Genomic DNA, 13,371 nt, shown 5'->3' on the forward strand with positions numbered 1-13,371 from the left:
AGCAGTGGCAAACAAATTTAAAGATTGACGACCAAACTGAAATACCATTCTTCTCCTTTGTACGAGGAGGAACAGGAGGAGCGCTGCCAGAGCCCGACAAAATGACCTCCAGCAGGCCAATGGTGTGCATGTTTCTGACCAAACTGGTGTAGGACAATGCCCGGCCTCATGTGACCACAGTGTGTACGCAGTGCCTGGATGACGATTGACTGGCCCTCTTGTTCCCCTGATCTAAATCCAATTTAGCACCTATGGGACGTTATGTATTTATCAGGGTTGGGTATCAAGAACCGGTTCCAAATTGGAGCTAACAGTAGCAACATCTCATGCTCAGGTACAAAACACAGAGGAGCTGACACTTGCCTTTTATATTGAAGGTAAACAAATGATGTCTACAAATTATTCTAATATTTTTCTTAGATACGAGTTCAGAGAGCACCCTTCCAACTCCGGTTCATCATCCCCAGAGACCACCCTCTAGTACAGAAACTCCTTTCACTTTAGCCATGAAGGGGAAGTTGAGCAAGGAGAAAGTGGATGAATGTCACAGATGGTGAAAATATGCGTACCATGCACGCAGTCTTTTCAGTCTGATCATTGTGATGTTGGCAAGAAAGGATAAGAAAAGTGTGAATAAGGGTTACATTTTATTTTGCTGTTTTCTTTTCACTAAGTTGTGCTACCCTTACATAGTTTAAAAAAACCCTTCACTATGATTACACAGTGATGCACGAATTGTTAACCTTGTTTTTACTCTCTTCTGTATATATGTTTGTCAGTCTGCATTATAATAATTATAATGATAATGGTCTTTATGAAAATAAACAAATAAATACACGATCTTTATATACGTAAATATATTTTCCGGTATTTTGGGGGGAGTAAGAATACCTTCAGGTGTAACCGGCACTATATAAGGGCTGTAGCTGTGCGTAATGGCTGTGCCACATGACACAATAGCTGCTTTGGCGTTGCGAGAGGACATTGCCAATTTAGGCTAGAGCGAGTTTTCAAGGACTGTACTGATGTTCTGGCCCACGATGATAACCGCTCATTAAGCAGCGATAGCGCGGGGATCCCCTCTCCTCTTACTGTAGCACGCACACTCACACTGTGCGCTGAGATGCATCTCTCTGCCTCTCTCTGCCTCTCTCTTGAAATCAGACCACTTTTAACTCCTCCAAAGTCTGTGGCGCTGAACTTATGGCGTTCACTGCCATATAGTTCCTCATTAAATATGACAGTATGAGTCAGCTTTTTTTTTCTCCACATCATTTCACCAGTTTAATTGCTGGACCGAGAGGTCTCCTACTCCACTCAATAGGTCCATTCTCAGTATACATGCACTTATTATTATATTATATAATATATGTCAATGTGCATATATGTCACATTTCAGACTTTCATAGATGACAGTTAACATTGAAATATACTTCATCAATGTATTTACACCTTAAATGTTGCAAAGTGTTCAGTACAACCTCCATTCAGATAACTCTGTAAATCAAAACCATTGGTTTTCATTCATATTTGTCTTCCAAACCTGGTGTGATATAAGTATGTTTCAGACTGTTCATCAGGTTTCTCTTTTTGATCTGCAACAACTATGTGCTCAGCCAAGCTTGTGTGCATTGCTTCTTTCAGTCGTGTGTCACAGTCTTCCTTACCTAACCTTAAGTAAGGTATTACTTAACATTAGTAGCCTGACATAAACCTTAATAAATATATAGGAGTGCCTCATAAGCATTACTTAACCCTAGTTAACCAATAGTGAATGCTTTCTGGACCGTTATTGTAAAGTGTAACACATGTATCCCTTAGGTAACACATTATAAATGTTTAACTGCCTCATAAGCATTACTTAACCATAGTTAACCAATAGTGAATGCTTTTTGGACCCTTATTGTAAAGTGTAACACATGTATCCCTTAGGTAACACATTAATCAGAATCAAAATCAGAATCAGAATTCCTTTATTTGTCCCGCAAATGGGGAAGTTTCTTTGTCACAGCAGCCAAAGGACAGTAATTACAATAAACAATGATAAAAAGTGAAAAAATAAACAATATAATAAGAAGATAAGAAATAGAATTGACTCGTATATACATAATATTTACAATATGAACACTGTAGTAATAGTATATATAAATGCTTAACTGCCTCATAAGTATTACTTAACCATAGTTAACCATTAGTGAATGCGTTTTGGACCCTTATTGTAAAGTGTAACACATGTGTCCCTTAGGTAACGCATTATAAATGCTTAACTGCCTCATACGCATTACTTAACCATAGTTAACCATTACTGAATGCTTTTGGACCCTTAAAGTGTAACACATGTATCCCTTAGGTAACACATTATAAATGCTTAACTGCCTCATAAGCATTACTTAACCATAGTTAACCATTACTAAATGCTTTTTGGACCCTTATTGTAAAGTGTAACACATATATCCCTTAGGTAACACATAAGCATTACTTAACCACTATTAGTTGAAATGTAGTTGAAGCAATCACATATAAAGAATTTTACACATCTTATTTAAAACAGAATAAAACTTGAGAAAACCTTCCTTGAGAAAACCTTGAAAAAGTATTAAATCATTTCAGCCAAAACCCAATGACTAATGTACAGTAAAAGCCATAAATTAATTTAGGCTTACTTAAAGGTAACCTGCCACTGATTTACTTAGTGTAGTATTGTCAACAACATTTGAAATATAGACAAATATTGCCAAAGTTAGAAATCTCTGTGTTGTGACAACACAAGCTTAGTGGGCTACACACATCCAAACACCAAACAAAATAAATGTATTATTAGTCAAACCTGTACACAAATTTCATCCAGTTAAACAGAGACACCTTCGATCTTGTTAAAATCGACTTGTGTTGAATAGACTTCTTGCGCTTGCGCTGACACCTCCTGGAAAATACAATAATGACAGAGGTATAAATTAGCATAGCTAACACATTCTGTGCTGGGTTCAGGCACCACTAGCCTTGTTACAAGACTATCAATACTATATGACAAACTGGTGGGGGCAGCCATAGGCATAATATACATAGACGCCTAAAGAGCCGCCATTTTTGAACAGGCCCAACAGAGTCGTCAGTGCATGAACAGGTATGGGTAAGAGGCATTAAGCAATGTCAAGAAAACAATTATTTGCTTAATCTTCGACCGATTTCCAATCGGTTTGATGTGTTAAGAACTTTACACATGTAGCTATGATACAGGAGGCTTGGATACATTAAAAATGCCTGTTTTACTACCGAAATACTTTATGTTAACAGCAGTTTCCACGTTCTGCTTGTTTGCATGTTCTACTCAAATGCAATAACTCTGAGCAGTAGACATTAATTAACTGCTTATTAATGCATTTACTAATATGTTAATTAATGTTAAGTAAGACATTATAATGATTATTAAACTATTATGAAACTGTTTATTAATGCTTAATAATGCATTAACTAACGTTAATTAAGGGACCCTTATTGTAGTAGTGTTACCGTACATTTGTCACAAGAAAGAAACCACAACATATCACCGTTGATAAAGTAGAAAAGATAGAAACAATATTCAAGCCCTCTTCCGAGCAAAGTAGCTGCCATTTATCAAGGATACCTTTCATAAGTGCTATGATGTAAGTGCTAAAGGTAGGAACATACAAGTGCATATGATGATTTTTTTTTTTTTTTTTTTTTGGGGGGGGGGGGAGGGGGAGTAGTGCTATGCAGGGTCAAGGTGAAGTGAGTCTTGAGTCTTTTGCGAAAGATGGTGAGTGACTCTGCTGTCCTGACATTGGTCGGGAGTTCGTTCCACCACTGAGGTGCCAGGTTCTGTAGATACTTTCTTTTTCTCCTGTACAGTCTCCCATCCAAACTGCAAAAGATCTGGGTTGTTCATGTTTTTGCATAACCATGGCTGGCTGCCAGGTCTCTCCTCTTTGCATCCTGACTTTCTCTCCTGCCTGCAGGTCAGGCAGTTTCCTTGTTTGTCTGTCAAAATACTGTCTATGCTTTTCCTACTTTTCTTCCAACTGTCTGCGTACCTGGACAGTTCCTTCAGGAGTGAGCAATACAGCCTACACCTTCCAACAGTGTGTTGCGATACTCCAAAAGTGCAATCTCATCCCTAAATGTCCAATATGGCTGAATGTCTTTTGGAACTGCACTTCTATCATTCGGCCATCCCTTTAGTGTGGTGTCTTTTAGTAGCTACAGTTCATGGTCCTCTGCTGTAGCTTTTTTTTTTAACTTGTTCAGCTCCTCCTCTGAGTTGGGTAGCAGAGTAATCATGTGTATCTCTAACTCTTTATCCAACAGTTCTTTGTGATCTTTGAGAAATGCTTCACTCAATGTGTATGCAATATGCAGATCCTTGCCTGGCCTACTTTAAGACTGTATCTCTGCAGCCACATATTTATGAAAGTTCTCACAGCTGTAGACAACAGCAAGCAGTTCTTTCTCAGTTTGTGTATACCTGCGCTGACGGTCAGTGAGTGTTCTCGATCCATAAGCTACAGGCTGTCCATCCTGCAGTAACTGCTCCGATGCCCGCTGAGCTAGCATCAACTGAGAGTGTGATCAGTTTGCTGACGTCGTATTATTTCAAAGTTGCCACTCAGTATCTCCTTCAAGCAGCTTTCTTAATGGATCACTGTTTGGAACGAACTTTCATCATCAAGTTTTCTTCGCCAAAAGCCCTGATTGGCATCTAGTACATACAAGTACTTTGCATTTGGCCCTGCGTTGGGTAGTGTTCTCGTTTGATTGCTTGGTTTAAGTCTTTTGGATCCTTGCAAATGCAGATTTTTCCTGGGTGTGACTACTGTTACTATACTGTTAACCCACTTGGTTGACTCAGTCTGTCTCGTTATCACACCCAATTCTTCCATTTGCTGTAGTTCTTCAACCACTCTGTCCCTAAGTGCTACTGGGATCCTCCTGGGCGCGTACAAAACGGGTTTGGTAGTGTGGTCAATTTGTATGTGGTGCTGACCAGGTAAGCAACACAGTCCATTGAAGAGATTATCATAGACTTTAAGAAGGTCATCAGTCTTTTACAACATTATTTATGCACTCTCTTTACTAACCCGAGTTGCACACAAGTCTCTCCTCCCAGTATGGCTTGAACATCCTCTTCTGTGATTTCAAACTCAATCATGTGCTTTTTGCTTTTATACTTGCATGTTAGTGCTCTTTTACCTAGTGGTATCATCTTGTGGCCAGAGAAAGGAACTGGTTTACTTTTATTAGCCCTGAGCCTGCCTCTAACATCAAGCACATTAAAGGTTTTGACTGACATTAAATTGCAATCTGCACCTGTGTCAAGTTTAAAAGTTACAACTTTCCTATTTATTCTCATATTTTCAATCCATCTATTTTTGGCATGATTTGCACGTCTAGCCAACTGTAGGACATTTGTTTGTTCCATGTTTAAAACCACACCTGCTGGGGACTTCCGGTTTGGACATGGAGCGGTAGGCTGCGTGGCATCAGAGCGCCCGATAGTCAAGGGTAAAAACTCCCGAAAACTCGAATAACTAGTGCTAGAAATCATACTGACTGTAATGTGACCAGGGAAAAGTTGGAATGGGAGGGAAAACTCGACTCACTCAGACTAAAAACACGGCGACAGACTAAATGGAGGAACCGCTAGCTAACCGTGAAATGGAAGGTGACGGCGGCCATGAGACAACACACCTTGCTGGAAGTGAGGCGGAAATGGGCTTGGTTCTAGAAATTATCAGCAAGGAGATATGGGATTTAAAAACAGAAATAAAAGATGCCCTTCGCTCATTTGGAGAAACACTTAGGAGCAACGTGAAAAAAGACATGGATGATTTCAAACAAGAGATAAACCAACAACTTCCAAGATCAATGCAGCTGAGTTGCGGATTGAAAAGCTGGAACATTGGGCACAGGAGGCTAACAACGCTCTTATTATCTCACTGAGAGAACAAAAAGCTCTTCAGGATAAGTTAACCGATTTGGAGTCCAGATCGAGGAGTTACAGAGGGAGAAGAGGGTGAGTTTGCGGCCAAGTTTGTTCAAGACCTGCTCAGACTCGCAGAGAGGATACCGACTCCGACACCGACGACCATGGCAGCGGACGGACTGGAGCCACAGCTCCGCACAGCAATGGAGTGGCAGCTCAAAGAGGGATCCCGGAGGAGCTACACAACAGCAGCGGCACGAGCCAAGGAAAAGCTGCAAGAGTTCCAAAGCTTCTTTGATTAAGAAGAAAGAAAATATAAATAAGCAAAACCGGTAGGAATGTTCTGATATAGCCTGTGTTTTTAGTTGTCAGAATAATGGTTAACCTGCTATTCCTATGCTAAAAGAAAAGCGACTATTGGAGGTCTGGGTTACTTAATTTTCTTTTTCAAAGTTCTAACATTGGACTCATTTAGAATGACTAAAACCCTCACTGTGGGTCCTGTCATTACTAAGTTAGGCCCCTCTTTATTTAAGAGGGTTTCCCCTAGATCAGGGGTCAGCAACCTTTACGATCAAAAGAGCCATTTTTGCCCCCGTCCCTCGCCAAAAAAATATGTCTGGAGCTGCAAAACATATTTGTGTCTTATAATGAAGGTAACACGGCCTAGAAAGTCTAAATTAGCCTATCAAGATTATTAATCAGCCTCAATGATCGTTCATTTATAATTCCACATGATGTGGCAACTCTGCAGTGGGCTACTTATGCTTACAGTATAAGGTACTTGAACTTTGCATTTCCATTTCAATGATGCCATGTTTTGGTGCATTTATGAAATAGAAGAACTAACCTACAATAAATAGAAATAGAGTAGCAATACAGAACTATATATGCAGACCTACTTAAGTCCTCCCTGTGTTTGTGAAAATGTACAAAATAAAGAGTAGCCTCTTTTGATAATAAATAAAACACATAGTGGCAGGCAGTAAAAGTAAAAAAAAAAACACAGGACAGTTTAAAGTTTTTTTAGTCCATTTCAGTGTGAGTTAATCCTTCTTTTTTATCCTCGGCCACATACAGCAATCAACCCTCGGGCTTGAGCATTAAACACAATGTGTTAACTCAGGATCATTCAATTAATCACAACTTGATAGAACAGATACAATTCTGTGTGTAGGCCACGCATTTTTACTTTAGGAGAATGCAAGAATCACTGTCGGCCTAAAGCAGTGATGATGATAAAATATATATTATTCATTTTCATGTAAAATGTCAAAGCCACAGGGAGCCACTGCAGTGGGGCAAAAGAGCCGCATGTGGCTCCAGAGCCGCAGGTTGCAGACCCCTGCCCTAGATCCACCAACGGGATCAGATTGTTGGAGGACGGAAAGATCCTCAATTGTTTGGAAGTTCACCTGTTATATTTGCTCTGTTTGTTCCATGCCACCGTTTTGGCAATGTTAGTGGGGCTCCTGATGTTTTCGTTTGTCTTTATCCTTATAAGTAATGCAGTGTAATAACGTGAGAATAGCGTCCTTAAATGTGAATGGCTTAAACAATCCAATTAAAAGAGGAAAAGTAATGGCAAAAATGATGTAAGAAAAAATTCAAGTGATATATTTACAAGAAACGCATCTACCTCAGCAAGAACACGATAAACTGAGGAAATTTGGATTTAAAAATGCCTTTTTTTTAGCTCATTTAAGAAAGGTCCAAAGAGAGGAGTCACCATATTAATTTCCAATTCTGTCAGTTTTGAAGTCATTAAAGAAATAAACGACAAAGAAGGGGGGTATGTAATAGTAAAAGGGAAATTGGATAATAATCTAGTTACTTTGGTCAATGTCAATGTGCCACCTAACTCTGATCGAACGTTTCAACTTGATTTTGAATGCTAAACTGGACACAACTAATAACAAGAGAAGTAAGACTCATCTGTCAAAACTTGTCAGCACGTCTCTAGCTGAATTGGGGGTGTTTGATGTTTGGAGAGAACTCCATCCCTTAGAGAGGGACCACACACATTATTCTGCTCCACACTCAGTGTACTCCAGAATAGTCTATTTTTTTATGAACACAATAGACAGATATAGAGTAGAGGAATGCAAAATAGGGGTAACTGATTTGTCTGATCACAGTATTACTTACCTCATTGTCCGTCTAATTAGAATAGACTATGGAGATTAAATGTGGGTATGCTGAATAACCGAAAACACAGGACGAGGTTAAGAAAGAGATTAAACGCTGCATGGAGGACAACTTGGAGAGCCCTTTGGATTCTACCATACTATGGGACATGGTTAAAGCTGTAATGAGAGGGCAGTGGCGGTCCTTGCTTGCATGACATCCTGGGCGAACCTCACCTTCAGCAACCCCCCCCAGAGGTACCTATCGCCCGCCCCCCTCAATACATAAGATTAGAGACCCCTTAGCAAAACAACTACTATTTGAACCTGAAGAAATAGAAAGGGTTTTTAAAGATTACTATGAAAACTTATACACCCAACCCACAGCGAAAGGAGAGTGTAAAATGAAAGATTTCCTTGATTCATTGGACTTACCAGCTATTGGAGAAAAGCAAAATAGAAAACTAATTTCCAGCATCACAAAAAAGGAACTAGATGCCGCAATTAGCAGATTAAAATCAAACAAAATGCCAGGTAGTGACTCAGTGAGTGGTATAAAACATTTAGGAAGGAATTAACTCCGCTACTTCTGAATTCTTTCAATCTGACTCTAACAGAGGGCAAACTGCCCCCCTCATGGAAAGAGGCCATAATTTCAATTATTCCAAAGCAAGGAAAAAATAAAGAACTTTGTGAATCCTATAGACCCATTTCAATTCTAAATGTGGATTATAAGATCTTTACTTCAATAATTTCCAAAACATTCGAAAATTTTATGTCTGACTTGATAGATGAAGATCAGTCAGGTTTTATTACAGGCAGGCAGACTCAGGATAACATTAGACGTATCCTCCACATAATAGATCAGATCCAAAGACAGGCCCTGAGAGCAGTACTAGTGAGCCTTGATGCAGAAAAGGGCTTTGACTGTGTCAATTGGAAATTTCTGTATCAGGTTTTGGGGAAACTAGGGATTCAAGAACAGTTAATACAATGTATCCAAGGCCTCTACCAAGAACCTACAGCAAGGATAAAAATTAATGGACACCTAACTGATAGATTTGTCTTACAGCGAGGAACTCCTCAAGGATGTTGTCTTAGCCCTACCTTGTTTGCTATATTTATTGAACCGCTCGCACAAATGATCAGACAAAGTAACAACTTAAAAGGAATCCATATAGGAAAGCAGGAGCATCTCATAGGGCTCTTCGCTGATGATGTTATTGTGGCTCTCCAAGACCTGGAAAGGACCTTTCCTAATCTGACGTCGATATTAGAAGATTATAGTAGATACTCAGGCTATAAATTAAACATAGCAAAAACACGAATTCTTACACTGAATTATTCCCCAGGCCGAGAAATTAGAGAAAAATATAAAATCAAATGGAATTCCAAAGTAATTAAATATCTGGGTGTGGTATTGGCAAAAGATCACATCAAAACATTTGAAATAAATTATAATAACATTAACAATAATATTAAGACGGATATCGGGCGGTGGTCAGCCTTTAACATGGACTTTGAGACACGAATTGAGGTAATAAAAATGAATGTGGTACCGAGACTGTTATACCTTTTCCAATCCATCCCACAGATGATATCAGAAACACAATTCAGACACTGGGACAAACTTATATCTAGATTTATCTGGGCCGGAAAGAGACCAAGGGTCAGGTATAAGACACTTCAACTACAAAAAGAAGAGGGAGGGTTGTCCTTGCCTAATCTGAAACAATACTTTTACGCAGCTCAAGTAAAGTTCCTGGTTTGTACCTGGTTTGGAAAGACATAGAGGCCAAGATGGAATGTTTCCAGATTCAGGCAATATTAGGGGACATAGGAAACAATTTGGTTCAACAAAGCAAAAATGAAATTATTAAACAAACACTGATTATCTGGAGCAAGATGGTAAAAGAATACAACATGGTGGAAGACATCAAATTATTAATCTGGCCTGCTCTAGATCCCAGATTCGAACCAGGAATCAGTGATGCTGGATTCAGACGATGGTGGGACAGGGGCATTACAGTGGTATGCACATTAACCCATAGTGGGCTCTTAAAAAGTTTCAGAGAGTTACAAAAATAATTCGGACTAGAAAACAAAGATATCTTCCAATACCTGCAAATAAGAGATTACTATGATAAAAGAATCAAACCAACATTGTCCAGAGAGGGCAATACAGTGATAGATATTCTGACTGAAGCCTATAAAAAGAAGAATAGAAAAATTATTTCTAAAATTTATCTAGGACTTCAGAAACAGAATGGGAACAACACAGGATACATTAAAGCAAAATGGGAGAAAGAACTAAACATAGAAATATCAGAGGAGGATTGGCGTTCTATGTGGTGTGCACAGCATTCATCTATGAGTTCAAAGAAGTGGAGAATATTTGGCTGGAAAAATCTGATTAGTTTTTTCATTACACCTAAATTTGATCAAAAAGCAAACTCTCCCAATCACAAGAACAGTGCTGGAAGCAGTGCGGATACATGAACGCAGACCATTCCCATATATTTTGGCTATGCCCAAAAATTCAAACTTTTTGGGGTAATATATGTATGACTGTAGGAAAGATTTTGGGATACACAATTCCTAACAATGTGATGGTCCTCTATTTTTGTGTCTTAAACGAGAATGTGATTATTAAAAAAGACTGGTATTTATGTAAAATACTGTTGATGGCTTGTAAAAGAGCTATAACAAAGTGCTGGTATAAAACTGAGTCTCCAAGCCTTAACCAATGGATGGACAGAGTGAAGGAAATGTGTGTAATGGAAAAGATGACTTTCTCTCTCAGTTCTAGAGGAGCGACCTTTCCCAGGAAATGGGAGAAATGGACTGCTTTTATCAAAACAATAGAGGATGCTACACATTAACAAGTAAAGACACTGGACATTAAATATAAGATTATCAACAGAGGAGCCCCCATGTTTTTGTTTGTTTGTTTTGTTTTGTTTTATTTCCTTGACAGCTTGTTGTCAACTTGTTTTCCCTTAAAATGAAAATACTAAATAAAAAGTATCGAAAAAAAAAAAAGAAGCCACATCTGCTGCAACTCATTTTGATCAGTCTTTGATTTAGTTTTTACTTTTTTGTCCTTTGGCGTTACTGTTTTTATTCTGTTCACTTCAGTTTCTTCCGTCAGTGCTTTGACTTGAGTGGTTGTAATCTCACTTGCATGGCAAATATCAATAGCCTTTTCCAGTGCCAGATCTGCTTCTCTTACTTGGTCATTGTGCTCGAGTGAAGAACATGTGCCGATTTATAAGTTTTTTCTGGGCTCACAATAGTCCTGAAACTTCTTCAGCATGTCCGTTTTTTCTCTTACGTCGTCCTCAAAGTCAAAAGTATTATACACTTTTATTACTTCTTCTCCCACTGCTGTTGTTGCCTGACCTGCAAATGTATTGAAACATACAGTACTGTTAGACCACTGCATTAAATCTTCTGTCATTCTACTTCATATAAAGTAGGCACTGTACAAATAAGCTTTATTTAATTTGACTAAGACCGGCACTTAATTAGTAACAAGGTTTAACTGCGGCTGTGGCTCAGTGGGTAGAGCAGGTGACCCCGGCTCCCCTGGGCGGAACTGAGCTACATGCCGAAGTATCCTTGAGCAAGATAGTTAACCCCGAAATTCCCCGACGTGCAGTTGGCACCTTGTGTGGCAGCCTCTGCCGTCAGAGGGCCCTGCGATGAGCTGGCGACTCGTCCAGGGATATACCCTGGCCTCCGCCCATATGAACACTGGATTTGGCCCCAGTAACCCCCGCAACCCCCCGAAAGGGGGGGATAAAGCGGTAACATCCCCGTGACCCTCACGGATAAAGCGGTCAAGAAAATGGATGAGATGAGATGAGAGGTTTAACTGCAACATTCAGTAATAATAAAAATAACAACAACAATTATAATAATAACATAGCAGTGTATCAGAGACCTCAAATTATTTTTTGAACTTACATGCTTCAGAGAGTGGTGTAGATGGTAGATTAGAAGGCACTTCTTCAGCAGCTGTCAGAGGCTTCTGCAAAAATGTCCTGAGTGCATCTGGACAGTTATAAAGTAGATTAGACTATTGTTGTACAAGCAAAAACATGTATCTGCAGCAGACAGAGAAGGACAAGCAACTGCTGCAGCCTGCACACTGCTACTTGCACCAGTGGTTCAACATAACAAACTATTACCTACTTGTGATTATGCATTAGTAAAATAAAAGAGGTTGCATTACAATTAAATAGTTACACATGCCCAACAATAGGGGTAATTAATTGTCCATTTTTGTCAGAGAATTTAAACACAATGTCAAACATTCTAGGTAGGAGGAGGAACACTGAACAGCAGCAGCAGCAGTTAACCAAATAGCAGCAACAATTAGCCAAATAAGTTAACAGGCTTGACATTCGGATGATTCATAAACATTGCAAGGATTGCCTTGCAAACACAGGCTGGGTGGGGTCTGAAACTGCGCCATACTCTTCTGCCGTAGTATCTTCTGACACCATGTTATAGTAATGATTCTGGATGACAGACTTTATAGTGGACATAACTTTAATGCTTGCTCATGCATAACATACAGAACATGCTGCTTCAGCTCAGTACTACAACATCATCCATTTCCCTACTTCCGTATTGCGTCCATGCCAACTATGGGTACCTGCAAGGCAAAAAACCAAATACCTCACAATTATTATTTCAACTATTGCTAGTTCTACCACTAATATTACTACCACTAATACTACAACTACTGCTACTTCTACTACTATTATTACTATTACTACTACTACTGATACCACTACTACTACTAATTCTACTGCTACTGCTACTTCAGCAATAGGACTTAGTTTTAGCTATTTGTAATTTCCAGCCATGTGCTTCAAACGAATAGGGGGCAACATTTCCCAATTTCTCAATGTTTAGTTCAAACCCTTTTTGGCATTTATCTTATGTATTCAGTTGTTTCTGTGCAAAGTCGTTATGGCAAGTTGTTAAGATTGTAAAGACTGAAATTATTACTTCTATGTAAATATTTATTTACCCATATAATCACCATTGCTCAGTTGTTGCATTCTTTTGTTACATAATAAGTGCTAAGTGTATGGTGTATGCCTGCTTACACAGTCATGTGTAAGCAGGCATACACCATACTAAACAACCACTGCCACCTTCATTTGAGTAAATCTGGCACAAAAGCCTTTCCAGAAGGTTGGAATGTTTCATTTCAGTTATTGTCAACACAAAAAGTTTTTCATGTTTTGACATTTATTACAAAGTTTACAAAATTTACAAAAATATCAG

The 13,371-nt window shown here is 39.0% G+C and overlaps 1 protein-coding gene across 1 annotated transcript in view; it reads left to right on the forward strand.

The window, feature by feature from the left end:
• LOC141004605 (receptor-type tyrosine-protein phosphatase F-like) overlaps positions 1-13,371 on the forward strand; it is a 448,688-nt gene that overhangs the window by 172,059 nt on the left and 263,258 nt on the right. The gene's annotated exons all lie outside the window — the stretch shown is intronic.

The sequence above is a fragment of the Pagrus major genome, chromosome 11, assembly GCF_040436345.1.
Source record: "Pagrus major chromosome 11, Pma_NU_1.0".
NCBI classification, from domain to species: Eukaryota; Metazoa; Chordata; class Actinopteri; order Spariformes; family Sparidae; genus Pagrus; species Pagrus major.